Below are 13385 nucleotides of genomic sequence, written 5' to 3' on the forward strand. Positions count from 1 at the left end.
CAGTTTTGTTTTCACTATTATCTCTCATGCATATCTGCTTTGGTCTCCCAAGCTTGTTTATACTGTTTACATTTTCCCAGCAAAGTCATTCTTTTTCTGCCCTAGTTCTGTGCAAACACTTTCAATCATTGCTGCAGTCTATGCTGTCCAAAAGAGCAGAAATGATTTATTTAGAGTTGCTTTTCCTTGGAAAGATGCATTTGAAATCCATTTAAACAAATGTAATGCATTAAAAAAAGGCTTTCCCTGAGAGTAGCGATGTATTCACTACAAGAAAAGGAAAACGGATTTTTTACTTGTATAACTTTGTATGTTTCTCGGACGCTGTTACCTTTTAATATAGCATAGATGTCACCCAAGGCTTTTGGGCAGTTTTGGCCACTATAAAGCTTTAGATGACAATTAGCATACTACTTGGATTAAAAAAAAAAAAAAAAGTCAGTGTTGTATTTCTGGATTTATGCCTGGAGCATGCAGCCCTTTTTTAAAGAAAAAAAAAAATAATCCCAAACAAAACGAGTGACAGAGTTTTGTTTAATGAAACCCGTACCAGTCACTGTGACTTCCCATGTAATGCCAAAGACAAGGAACTACACACTGTGATTAGTGAATTTTATTTTTTTCAAAGCTACTACTTCAAATACTGTGGTATACCATCAACTGCATTTAGGTGGAAGATAAAATTTTTAGGAACTAAAAAGGTATTGCTTTCAACACATTCTTTGATAATTCTGCGTTTGAAAAGCGTACACCCTTGATGCTTGGATGGGCATAAGGTGTCACTCTTTACATTGTACCTGAGGTTTTTGTCTCCCCTATTAGAGTGGTAAAATCTTAGAAATTCATTTGAATACATTTTGTTTTATTTTTAGAGTGACAATGCTTGTAGAGTTTCATTAAAGTAAAGCAAAAGATGTACTGAACAGATACTTGTTCTACACAAACTTATGTGTTTTAGGCTTTAGTTGTTGTGTGTGTTTTTTTCTTTGTTATTATTATTATCAGAAATGCATATAGTTTGTTTCCCCGTGTTGTTGTGCTCTGTAGTCCTTCCTAAATAGAAATGAAGAATATATGTGCATCAGGCATGAATAAGAGCTTTAGATGTCATACTGCTTTCCTCTATTGTTGCATTTATGTATTTATTTACTGTCCTAAATGTAGGAAAAAAGTGACTTTATACATTTTTTTTTAAATTTTTAACAAAAGAACATGGCTTTGCACAGATTATCCTTAAATGTTCTGTATAACGGGGAGATCTGCCCTTTTGTTTCTGTTAGTGAAATCCAGCAGGTGTCACTCTGGGGATTAAGTAAGGAATGTTTCACAAGCAGATATAAACTTGTTTGGGAGATGACATACTGAATTTAAAATCATTTATTCCAGTATATTTTTCCAGGATAATTTTTTTTTTTTTCCCATGCCATTTTCATTTTTCAATATATTTTCTAAATTACATTATTTAACATGTGTATTAATCTTTCTGAGTATCTGTTTGAACTTGCGCAATGAAACATTAGGTCAGTGAGAAGTTGTACTCATAGGCGTCAAATTTGAAGCACGAAGAACTGGGAATTGGTTGAACATTGCCTTTATGATAGTAAAAAATGCTTTTTCATCTTCTCAAAAATTATTCTTTTTGTCAGTGGAAATTATAGTTGCACAAGTAATATGTTTATTTATTAAAGCAGTCTGCATATTGGTTTTTATTTAAATTCAAAAATTGATATTATGGGGTGGTTAATTATACAGAGTTTCATAGTAATCATATTTGGAGAAGAGAAACGTTTTCACAGTGCACCAAGTTGCTAGTATAAGAAAGCCAAAGATGTATTTTTTGTAATGAAAATAAGGGTTTATTTGTTGATTCTACAAAGTGTTCCTCTAGAGAGCAGAATAACGTGTTTATTGCATTTTTGTGGACTTTAACCTAAGTGCATAACTCAGTAGTCTGTGGAGTCCATATTGTATGGAATAGGAACATAATTGTTATGAACTTGTGGGTTTCTAGAGGGAATCCTTGCTTATTTCCTGTACTGTGTTAATGCCTTCTTGTACTGAGACAAATACCTCAGCAGGCAGCTTTGGAAGGTGATGCACGTCTCTCTTTTCAACTAGAAAGAAGCTGGATTGCATGTATACATACATACATACATGTGTATATATATGCATAGTGCAATATATATATTTTACGCTTTTTTTAAAAAATAAAAAATCAGTTATAGGACTTATAACTTCAGGCCTCTTTAAACAATTCGGTTTCCTTTCTCTCACTTCTTTCTCCTGTTTAAGCCCCCATCCTGTTCCGTTTTTTATTCTATTCCACTTCCTTTCCTGTGATGACTCTGAATGAGTCACTTTGCCAGGCATTAAGAATGTGGCTTGACAATATTTCCAACAGCTTATCCTACATTGGCTCATGCAGATGAAATTAACCTCTGCCTTATCCTTCCTTTCAAAGAGAAATGTCTGTCTTCACGCATCTAGTTTCTTGGAAGGGGAAGGCGGGGGTGAGAACCCTTTCCATAAATGACTGTGTATTGAAATTCATAGTCCTGTTCCTTGAAAAGCTGTTCTTAAGAACAACAGATGTGTGTGCTATAGCTGACTAGCGAGATTGGTAACCTTTTTTTAAATTGATTTAGTATTCTGTTGGGAAAAAGTCAGTTTAAACAAGTTCAGGAAAGCCAAAATTAAGGCTCTTTCCTGATGGCTGTCCAACTGCTCTCTGCATGGACGCTACTCTGCGTTCTCTATTTTTTTTAATAAATTGTGTTGTTTATTGCATCATAATACATTGAAGGCCACCATGATTGTGCTTTTTTGTATGTGGCTAGCAGCAATCGGAAAAACCACATACTTAACACTAAGTGAGTACTTAGTCACTGAGCTAAATTGTAGCCTTTCTTGTGGTTACTTGAATGCCAGTGCAGTTGGTTTTTTTTGGGGTAATTGCATTTTTTTCACCTCTCTGGTGGTATTTTGTTTTTGTTGTGTTTTTTTGTTTGTTTTTTTTTTTTTTAATTCAGTTTTGGAAGGAGTGTGTAAAGAAGCTTTATTTTTTTTTCAAGTTTTCTGATCAGTTAGTCGTATCTGTGCATCAGGAAATAAAAATCTCTGTGGTGAAAACAAACAAGGAAAAGTGTAGTCCTCGAGAAGAGTAACTTTGGAAACCAATGAGTGCATGTAAGTAGCAACTCCCAGCAAGTTAAACGCTGCTATTGCAGTGTTCTAATTGCCCGCAGAGCTGCCAAATCTGCAGTAGCTGGAAGATCAAACAATTCTGTCGGGAGTACAATTAATGGTATTCATTTATATTCATTTAAATTCATACTCGATTTCTCATAGTGGAAATGCTTAATTTCTGACTAAAGAAGGTGGTTTGAGCAGTCTTCGGATCTTGACAGTGTTGTTCTTAAAGTGACTGCAGAGATCACAGCCCTGTCTTACAGGAGCCTTATGTTGTCCCCTGCATTCTGGATGCACTATCTCAGCATTTGCAGGGTTCATCGGAAACTACGTAGAAAAATATAATTCAGATGTTTTTAACCTTTCAATGTGAACCATTGTGGCAGCTGCTGGGCTTGCACCTTTCCCTGCTCCCCCCCTCCAAATGTTTCAGAAGAGATTGTAAAAATCACGTTTCTTCTGTAGAGCAGATCCCTCTTCTAAAAACTATGCATGCAATCCAAGGGCAGAATTCAGCCTATGTAGTTTAACTGGGCACTTTTTTATTTAGAGCTACAGAGATAACATGGTCTGCTGACATGCTAAGCTTTTCTCAGAGTCACATTACAGCCCATGAAGGACATGGCAGTATTTCAGGGTTTGGAAGGATGGCAAAATTCTTGCACCATCTCCGTGGGGGCACTGGGGCACCAGAGCATGTCAATGTACGCTGCCTTCTATAAGATTAAGTGTACACAGTCAGGGGGAAGTCAGCACCAAAATAACCCAGATTGATAGCTGATTTTAGGGCTCAGTTGCAATAAGCTCTCTAAACCTGACTAGACAAGGGGAGAAGAGATACTTCTGAAATGTGTTTTATCCACTGAAGACAAAATGGCATGATAGACAGTTACCTGTTGTAACTCAGCCTCCTCAGGGAACGTACATTTGCCAAACCAAAATGTTCAAAAACAGCATGGAGGATTGGCTTAAGAAGTCCCACAGAAGTTTTTATTTTCTATTCTTTTTACAATTTCTTTAGCCTGTTTCCTGGATTTCCAAGCTTTTATAATAAGCTCCTGTAATCTTACACCTTCATAGCTTTGAAACAGAACAGTTGTCCAGCTCTGAAGCCTAAGATTCTCAGCCTTCCTTGAGCACTAAGTAACAGTAAAATAATAAAATCTCATAGCAAGGAAGATAAAATGATGGAAGGAAAGAAAATTGCACTCACGCACAAATATATCTGAATTAATCAGAATGTGGTTCCTGTAGGAAAGTAAACTGTGAACAAATCAGTAAATGGAATGATGTTATCTTCAGTGTGACCTCCTACCTGCAGAGAGAAAGCTGAGCCAGGTGTCCACGCCTTTTCTTTATCTACATTGTCATTTGAAAAAACTAAAAGATTCCTTCAGATGGTGAGAAATCTGTGTTTGCAGTTACGTGTATGAGAGGAATTAGCAGTAGGATTGCTAAATTAATCGTCTATTCGTTATTTTAATTTGGCACCAAAAGCAGGTGTACAGTACATGAGAGAGTTAAGATGCCAGTAACTGTTGTGGTAAGCTAGCTCCTAGTTTTTCACACAGTGAAGGTGAAACATCCAGTTGCCACATGTAGAGGACTCTTACTATCACGTCTCTTCTTCATCTATGCAAGGGAAGGAATCTTCCTATTTTTGCTACTGTGCTGGTTTTGTTGTTTTGTAAGGCTCCATATCTAGCTAACAGACCATTCAAAACTTGTCTCAGTTTGCCAGGGTCTTTTTCTCACCTCAGTTATGGGCTGTGATTTGTGCACGTGCGATTCAACATTACTTTGGTTCCTTTGCTGCCACGCATCCGCAATTAAAAAAAATTGCTGAATGAGAGTAATAGAGAGGAACAATGGACTATTACAGGATGTTCAAGACAGGGTCATTACAGTGTGTTTTCTTGCTCAATCCTGTTATGAGCAAGCTTTGTATTTACCAGCTTGCTTCATTTGTCAGCACCGTATCATTAGTATGGTAACGCTACAAACTGCCCATATTCTAAGTTCAATTTGATGAAATAAAATTTTATCTAATACCTCTGTAGGAAGTGGCTTTTCAGGGTTCATAATAAGTATATATACATGGCAAGTATTCAGTATTTATTTGTCATCATTAGTAATGACAAGTAGGGTGGATAAAGTAATAAGAAGAGCCAGGAAATGCTTCACTATCAAATGGCAAATTAGTTCTAGTGTATTTAGCAAAATGAAGTTGCAGAAGCTTATGATGAGCTGTAGAATTTAAAAGTGCCAAAAATCTTTTAAAAACAAATGTTTTGCTTTTGGAGTTTGAAAACAGCTCATTTACAGTACTGTTTTTTTGACATATAGAAGATTTTTCAGTCATTTTCAACATTTGGTATCCATAGGGTTAGTCTGTTGTAAAAGGTGAAGGTAAGAAGTAGCAACTATAGGGCCTTTCAAGCAACTGTGGACAGTTTATGTCATGTGTAATTAAATTCACACTTCTCCAATTGAAGGACACCCACAAATGGTCACAGTTGCAAATATTTAAAGAAAGTGTCAAGCTAATGTGAAATAAGGAGATCAAGTGAGAGGATTCAGTCAAATCTGGGAGGACACAAAATTGGAATTGGGATCCAGGGATTAGTAGAGTAGATTAGTAACCAGTCCACGGGGATTTGGGATGCTGATGAAAACTGCATGTTTTCAGCGTTGTATGAGAATGTCTTAGTCTTTAATCAAGACGTGTCTTTTTCTTAGATGTGAAAATGATTTTTGGAATAAACACAACCTAATTTGGAATAGCCGTGTAATAGAGTCTATGGAATGGAAAACTAAGGGTACTGTAGGTCAAGTTTTGAGGTTAGCAGAACTGTGAAGGGAAGTCTGTCTGGCAGCAAAATTTCTTACAGCAAATCTCAGTGCTGCTTTCTCTTGCACAGACCCTTTCTGCATGCAAGGACAAGGGGGTGGAAGAATCAGCCACTACATGTATATCTATATGAGTCTGGTTCTTGCAGAATAAGAGACATATTAACTGATGTGAAGTGTCAGTGGATGAGATTTGAATTAATGCTGCACATCAGGAGCTTTTCCAAACTGTACAGCTTTTGTCCAGCTGGACAAATGGCTCACTGGAAGTGTTAGAGACGAACTGTTTTCCTTCGGCTCTCTGGCTCCATTTGGATTTTGAATATTCGGTCCTTCAAAATCCTTCAAGTCACAAGTAGAATACTTATACAGTTCCATGTACTTAGTGGAACTATACGGGTAAGATGCAGAGCACAAAAAAAGAAAAGGCCTAGGGCTTGTAAAGTCATCAGCAATTTGAAGGGAGTTATAGATAGGGGGGGAAAAAAAAAAAAAAGCTAATGACTGGCAAGAAAGCTTCAAAGAGAAAGTATGTGTGGAAGAAAATGTCTGCTGGCCTCTGGGTCCATGGTACCACTAATTTTGAAAGGTGAGCCACAGTGGGTACTGAGTAATTTCTTCCTACACCCAATGTTATTATCTGTTTAACAAAGAATATGAATATATCACTTGGCAGAGGAAGGAGAATGTACATTACTTAATGTAAAAATGAAACAACCAATTAATGCTAATTAACAATATTTCAGTGACAGCACAGTAGTTAATGTGTTTCTCCTGAAAATAATCTTACATGCCTGTAAGCAAGCAGTATTTTGAATAGAAATATCTCCAAGAAATGTACATGGACTTTCAGAATCTATTTGGGACTTTCTGAAAGGAACACTTAAATGCACTTAGAGCATTGAACATGTGAAAAGGATTACATACGATGTTGTTTGCTTGTTATTTTTCTTTCTGGGTTTTCTTAGAGAGTGACCAGTTGCAAGAACACTAGATTAATTAGGTGTATGTCATCTCACTAAGAAAGGGACCACAAAAGTAGTTAAAAAAAGATTTCTGTTGGTTTGCTTTCCCTGTGGGGTTCCTCATTGTTGAAAATCTCTCTCTTGACTTGTTCCCCAAAACAGAGAGATGGAAACAGCTATCACGTTCCTACTAGGCTTCTAGCTCGTGCTGTAACAACCTGGGATCTAGAAATCACTGAGTCATACCAAGGTGCCCAAGGGGACAGTGTTCGTTGTGTCATAGATATCAGAGTTACATGATTTCAGTGGAGATAAAAGGAATGTACTTCCACAGAGAGTAATATTCAGAAAATATAAAAAAACGTTGGCCTTCCTTATCAAAAGTGATTAAAAAAAAAAAATTAAAGAGTCATCAGAAATTTTCTGGCAATGATTGTTTGTTTTCAGATTGGTTCTACTTTTGGAGATTAGTTTTATACATAACATGGAAAAGGCTTTTATATAGGATTATGTTTACTGTTTCAGTTATTTTAAATAATAATAATAATAAAAATAATAGTGGGCCTAGACTGTAAGCATACTCAAGTAGAGTATGAATGATTTCCAGTCCCACAGAGGGGGATGAACCTCAGCTTGTCACAGAGGGACAGTTGTTTCCTGATATTGGGAACTTGGTTAACAACTTCCAGTGTTTGAAGATGCCATGGGTCATACAGATTCTGTGTGTTTGCAGCCTTTGGACTTAACAGGAAGGTCACCAAGTTATCGGGCAACTGCTGTCTGTTTGAAGAGATTCAAATGCCTTTCCTGCCCTGCTGTTGGGGTGCCTCAGCTTTCAAAGAGAAAACAGTGCTGCCCCTGTAAGTTTGCCGCTATCCAGACCTTGTCTTCTAGCTAAAAACAGCAAAGGAGAAGGTAAACTTCACTTTTATTTCATTCTCATTTCCTTTGTTTTCCATTTGATTCCATAGATTTTGTTTTCATCTAGCGTAGTCTCTGTGGAGCAAGTAAATACGTCTTGGCTCCATTTTTTTCCTTTTTCTGTGCTCTGAGAGTCTTAGACTGCTGCCTCCCCAAATCTTTAGAATAAGGATTCTCACTTATCTGCAACTCTCTGAAAAAACTTACTGTGTTTTCCACCCATAACGTGAAAGTATATATTGTAATAAAACAGAACATAGAGTAATCCTTCTCCACCAAACCTATATGGACAGCGCAAAGGGTCATTAAGCCAGAAACCACTTTCTTCCAGTAGATTTTTTGATTTACTTTATCCTGATAGCAAGACAGCATGGTTATCAGAAGACCTATTTCCAGGTTGCATGCCTTTTGAAGAACTACGAGATACAGATCTGGAAATGTTAGTTATGTGGTCAACTGCAGGGATGTAACTACCTCTTTTTCTGTAGCCAGCCTTGAGGGATAATTGATACAAAATTGGGTGGTTTTGTTTTGTTTCATTCAAAATGTAGCGAGCATATTATCATTGTTACTGTCAGAAGATCCCTTTTCACAGCATTTGAGTGAATTAACATTTTTTTTCTTGTTTTGTTTAAGAAAGGTAATCTTTGCAACAACATCCTGTTTTATTTACCAGTCATATCTGTAAGCTGCAGGAATCCTGTGTGTGATATCACAACACAGTGCTCAAGAACGGGGACAAAAATCCTTGATGTTTATTAGAAAACCACTTGGTAACAAAACAAGTAGAAACAAGACTACTGCCAGGTGTGGTTTATTGTAAATAACATCAACAAATATGTTTTCAAAACTAGAAAGTGATTCAGATGAAATCAGTCTTCTCTTGCTTTCTCCAAAACCCAAGCTGTACCCTATTGCACATTGGTGAGGAACAGGGAAAGAGAATTGTATTGCTGATCACTCTTTGAAGTTCACACGCCTCTGCAGTTCCTACTCTTTTGCTGGAGTTGGAATCAAAGAACAAAAATATTATGGAAAAAGGCTGCTCTTGCATTATTTCTGGCAGGCTTATAACCTGGGAGTATCTAAAATATCATGAGAAAGCATGTTCTCATGAGATTCCTTTCCAAATTTCCAGACCCACAAATCTGGAACATTATCCAAAAAAAGTGGATACAACTGTATAGTTACAGCAGAACTTGTGGTTGGGGTTTGGTGTTTTTGGTGTTTTTGTGTGTGTGCGCTGTTTTTTTCTCTTTCTCAGTACTTCCCTTGTCACTTTTTTCTTTCATAATTTTAGCTATTTTCTATTCTTTCCCTCGTCTTCTCAATAAAATAGCTATGCAAGAATTTCCTTTGTCTCTTTCTCATGTTCATGTTTTTAATAAGCAATTGATCATTCTCTGTTCTAATAAAAATAGGTGTCATTTTTGATGAGCAACACTGTTAATTTCATGTGAAGTTTGGCAGCATTGCAGTCCACTTGCAGAATGAACTCTCTCTTCATATTTATTTTCTCTGAATCACTACTGAAGGTTGACCCAAGGTAGTGGGTAGCTACTGTTTAAGAAAAGATTTTTTTATGTGCTTAGTTTCAGGTAGATTTAATACTGAATTTGCATGTTATTAATATATCAAATTCTCTTTACTAACAAGTCTTTGCTAAGTTTTAATGTTTCATAGTTTTAGACAATCAACTACTTTGCTCAAATATTACTGTAGAAGTATAATACATGCAGAAATAACGTTAGAAAATGCCAGTATGAATGTAGTGCCCACCGTGAGCTAACAGCTATTTTGCTAGATGGTGTAGGTGATGCAGTTGTCAGTGTTATTGCTGTGTTAGTATTCATCAGTAATTAACTCTATTGGTTAAACAAGAGCACTCAGAGACCATGTTATCATTCTAGCAGAACCCTGCCAAGCAGCTGGTGCTATTTCTTGTTTATGTTTTCAAGGAAGTAGGATTGAGCTTGCTGGAACAGTTTCTCATCTCTCACTGATAAAAATCAGTAAACTTTAATCATTGAAAGAACAACACTTTTGACACACAAAATATATGTTCTGCAATGCTAAGTCCTATTAATAGTTCATTAATTCTATAATAGGCAAACTAGTAAGATAAGTACGGTATAAATGTTATTTATGACATTAGCATCCGTAGTCTCCTAAAATACAGTCTGATGATTACTTATGCTTAGATCAATTTGTTTTTTAGGATGAAAAATTATTTGCTAGTGTGATGAATATGAGGGGGAAAAAAAATGGTCAGCATGACTTGCGACAAAAAATGTATGAGTGCTGTTTTATAATTTATCTTCACTTAGCTATATGTGTTTTCGTGGGCAAAGTGTACTTCTGTAGCACCTATGTGCTGTTGCAGCTGCTCCAAGGAACTATTTGCATATTGGAGTAATGTTCCCCAAATTCCTCTGTTAGGTGAAAGACTTATGAAAATATATTCACTATATTCACTGTGAGTAAGGAAGGGAACATCCAGCTCTTGGTAGATTGCTAGTGGTTTTTGCACTGTGCAGACCTGTTTTAACATTTTTGTGTCATCCTCAGTTCAGGAAACAATAATAAATTTTGTTTCAAAATTGTAGTTATTAGATAAATTACTGTGCCCATGTGTACTCTGTTAAGAATAGGGAGAAACCTTCTTGCTCTTGGAAAAACATTAACTATACAGAAGCCAACACAGCTTAGCCAGCTATGCTGTTACTTATTTGATGCACTAAATATGTTCATCGGTTCCTTGGGCTTGGGCTTCATACTTGGGCTTCAGCCTCAGCACCCTCCCATGCCACCTAGCATAATACAGAATCTTTCTGTCCCCTTGATGTGCAGATTTGCTACAGTAAAAACAACATAATGAAAACCTTGTGCCTCCAAAATAAGTCATGTCAGAGAAGACTTGCTGCTAATGGTTTTTTCTTAGGGATCAGCTGGTTTAGGTATGTGCAATACATGGTTTATGTATTTGCAAGAAATTTCATTTTTATTTGGCTTTGCTCTTAATTTGTGAATCAGTTCCTGGCTATTGCACCAAAGTGAATAAGTAGCTTAGTTTTCATAAATTTTAGGTGTCAGATAACTCTTATAACACAGGGACTAGAAATTTACTGGCTTAAGCAGTTTCATAATGCTGATGGTCTTAGTATTCATACCATATATTCTATGTATATTAGTACAATGCAACTGTAGCTGTATCTTGAGAAATGCTATAAAACTGCCAAACATGCGAAGGCTCCAGTAGACTAAAGAAAATGTGCAAGTTTGTTTACACGTACTGGGACCGAGCTCCCACCCTCACCTTTCCTCCAATCCTGATGATTTTTTTTCTTAGGTTTTTAGAAGTTTGGCTCCATAATAAATTGCTCATAAGACCAATTAATGTTGTGTGGAAACAGATGTTTTTGATTTGCTAGCAGTGACATGTTGTTTTCAGGGATCGGAATATCACAGGGCTGTTGCATTTTTGTAACACGCCTCATGAGCTTTTCATTTATTTTAGACACTTAAAGCTATTTCACAGGTATAATTAAGCTGGAACCTTTACACTGTAAATGGAGGATTTCTCGTCTTTAATCAGATCTAGGCCACTGAGCTTTAGTGTCCTTCTTTTGGCTTCTGTCCGTACCCTGCACACAGTGCTTGTTGAAGTGGAAAAAGAAGTTTGCTTCACTTTAAGGAACTGAATTTATTTTTGCAATGTTTTGCATTTAAAAAAAAAAAAAAAAGGCAATTTATCCTTGATGGTCTCAGGAACTTACTTATTACTCTGAAGCTCACATACCTTTATCTGACTACAGATTTAGTTAACAATGATAGTATATTATTATCCAGACATTTGAAAAAGCCAGTGACTGAAAGCACTTGAAGGAAAGATCTTTTGTGTTTGTGCAAGCTATATTCTGGGCTATATAAAGTAATATAGTATTTTTTATAATTATCAGCTATTAACTGTGTTGACTTCCTTTTCCTCCTGGAATTAGCACAGAAAGGAAAGCATGTTTGTGTTTTGTTTAAAGCCTCGAACAACAGCAGCTCCCTAACTTTATTTTTATATTTCTAAAGTTTACTTGATCATAAGTGATACATAGGTCATCATGACAAAACGCATGTTTGCCAGCTAGACAGTAAGCTTTTTAACACTCTACAGCTTTTGTCCTCCAAGGACAGTAATAAAACCTGTGTACAGTGACCATTTGGGTGTCTTGCATTATTCAGGACAGGATAAGTTCTCACCAGCTACTCTAATCTTGCTCCTTTCTACACTAAGATGAGAAGAGAATTAGACCAATTATGTCATCATTTAGTATTCTACATTTTAATCATCTTTGACACCCTCAGCATGGTAGTTACACTTCAAAGGCTGTTTTCCCTTGTGATGGCATTAAGGGCCAGTGGAGCATAGGGAAGAGTAAAAGAAATATAGTCAGAGTTTCTGTAGTGAAGAAGCTTTGCAAGGAAGAGTCATAATCGCACCCAGGTTTCTCCTGAGCCAAGAGAGCTGACAACCACAGAAGCACTTGAGGGGAGTAGCAATGAAGAAATGACAACATTGAGCAGCGGATTCTGAATGTCTAATCAAGCTGGGAGGAGAGAAATAGCACAGGGAGAATCCTAAGTGTGTGAAGACTCACATTTGTAGTTGTCTCAACATGTCTTTCTCTGCAGTTAAATCAAAAGACCCCAATCAAAATTAACTGTCTGATATACCAAAAATGACAGGACTTATAAACACGTTTTCACAGTTCTAAAGAGCTCTCAGCTCAGTTGAGGGGAAATAAATTGTTGAGTGTTAACACTTGCCTTTAGAAATCTCAGATTTTTATAACTTAAGTAGCTCATCTTTCTTACTTCCGTAGTTTTTAGTAGAAATAAGAAATAATGTGCAAAACTAAGTTATTGAAGCATTGCAGCCCTTGCGATAAATGTAACTAATGCAGCAAAAACACACCTTTGAAGAACAAAATTCTCAAATCTATAGCTCAGATAACAGTTTTCTGCAATAATTCCTTAGTTATCCCCATAGGATGTGGTAGCTGCAGCTAGAATGAAGAATCTAACAAACCTTAGGATATAGCAGCAAGTACGTCATAACCACTTCTGCCAAGAAACTAATCCAAATCCCACAGTGATCAGCTCCACCTATGTCACAGTCCTGTTGGAGGGAAAGGATGTTGCTTAGAAAAATGCACTTGAGCCATTTTATGATAGAAGACATTGAAGATATATAGCTTCTCAATGAGGTTTTAATATAAATCAGGTGCTATTAAAAAAATAATAATTATTTTTGTCTTTAAGCCTAGAGCAGGTTATCATAAAGAAATTTTCGTGTTATACTAGTAAGATGTGAAATGCAAGTGATATGGGAGTGATGTATGAAATAGTCTTTTTACAGCCGTGGTTATTTGTTCGTTCCCAAGGAATACACGGGAACTACACAGTAGG

The 13385-nt window shown here is 36.5% G+C and overlaps 1 protein-coding gene across 3 annotated transcripts in view; it reads left to right on the forward strand.

Moving 5' to 3' along the window:
• CALCRL (calcitonin receptor like receptor) overlaps positions 1 to 13385 on the forward strand; it is a 61807-nt gene that overhangs the window by 3710 nt on the left and 44712 nt on the right. The window contains exon 2 of one of the 3 annotated variants that reach the window (XM_048058322.2): positions 7738 to 7919. The exons of the other annotated variants lie outside the window; for them this stretch is intronic. The gene's annotated coding sequence lies outside the window, so the exon portion shown is untranslated. The remainder of the gene's footprint in view (positions 1 to 7737; positions 7920 to 13385) is intronic. 3 annotated transcript variants of the gene reach the window in all.

This window comes from Anser cygnoides, chromosome 6 (genome assembly GCF_040182565.1).
Source record: "Anser cygnoides isolate HZ-2024a breed goose chromosome 6, Taihu_goose_T2T_genome, whole genome shotgun sequence".
Taxonomy (NCBI): Eukaryota; Metazoa; Chordata; class Aves; order Anseriformes; family Anatidae; genus Anser; species Anser cygnoides.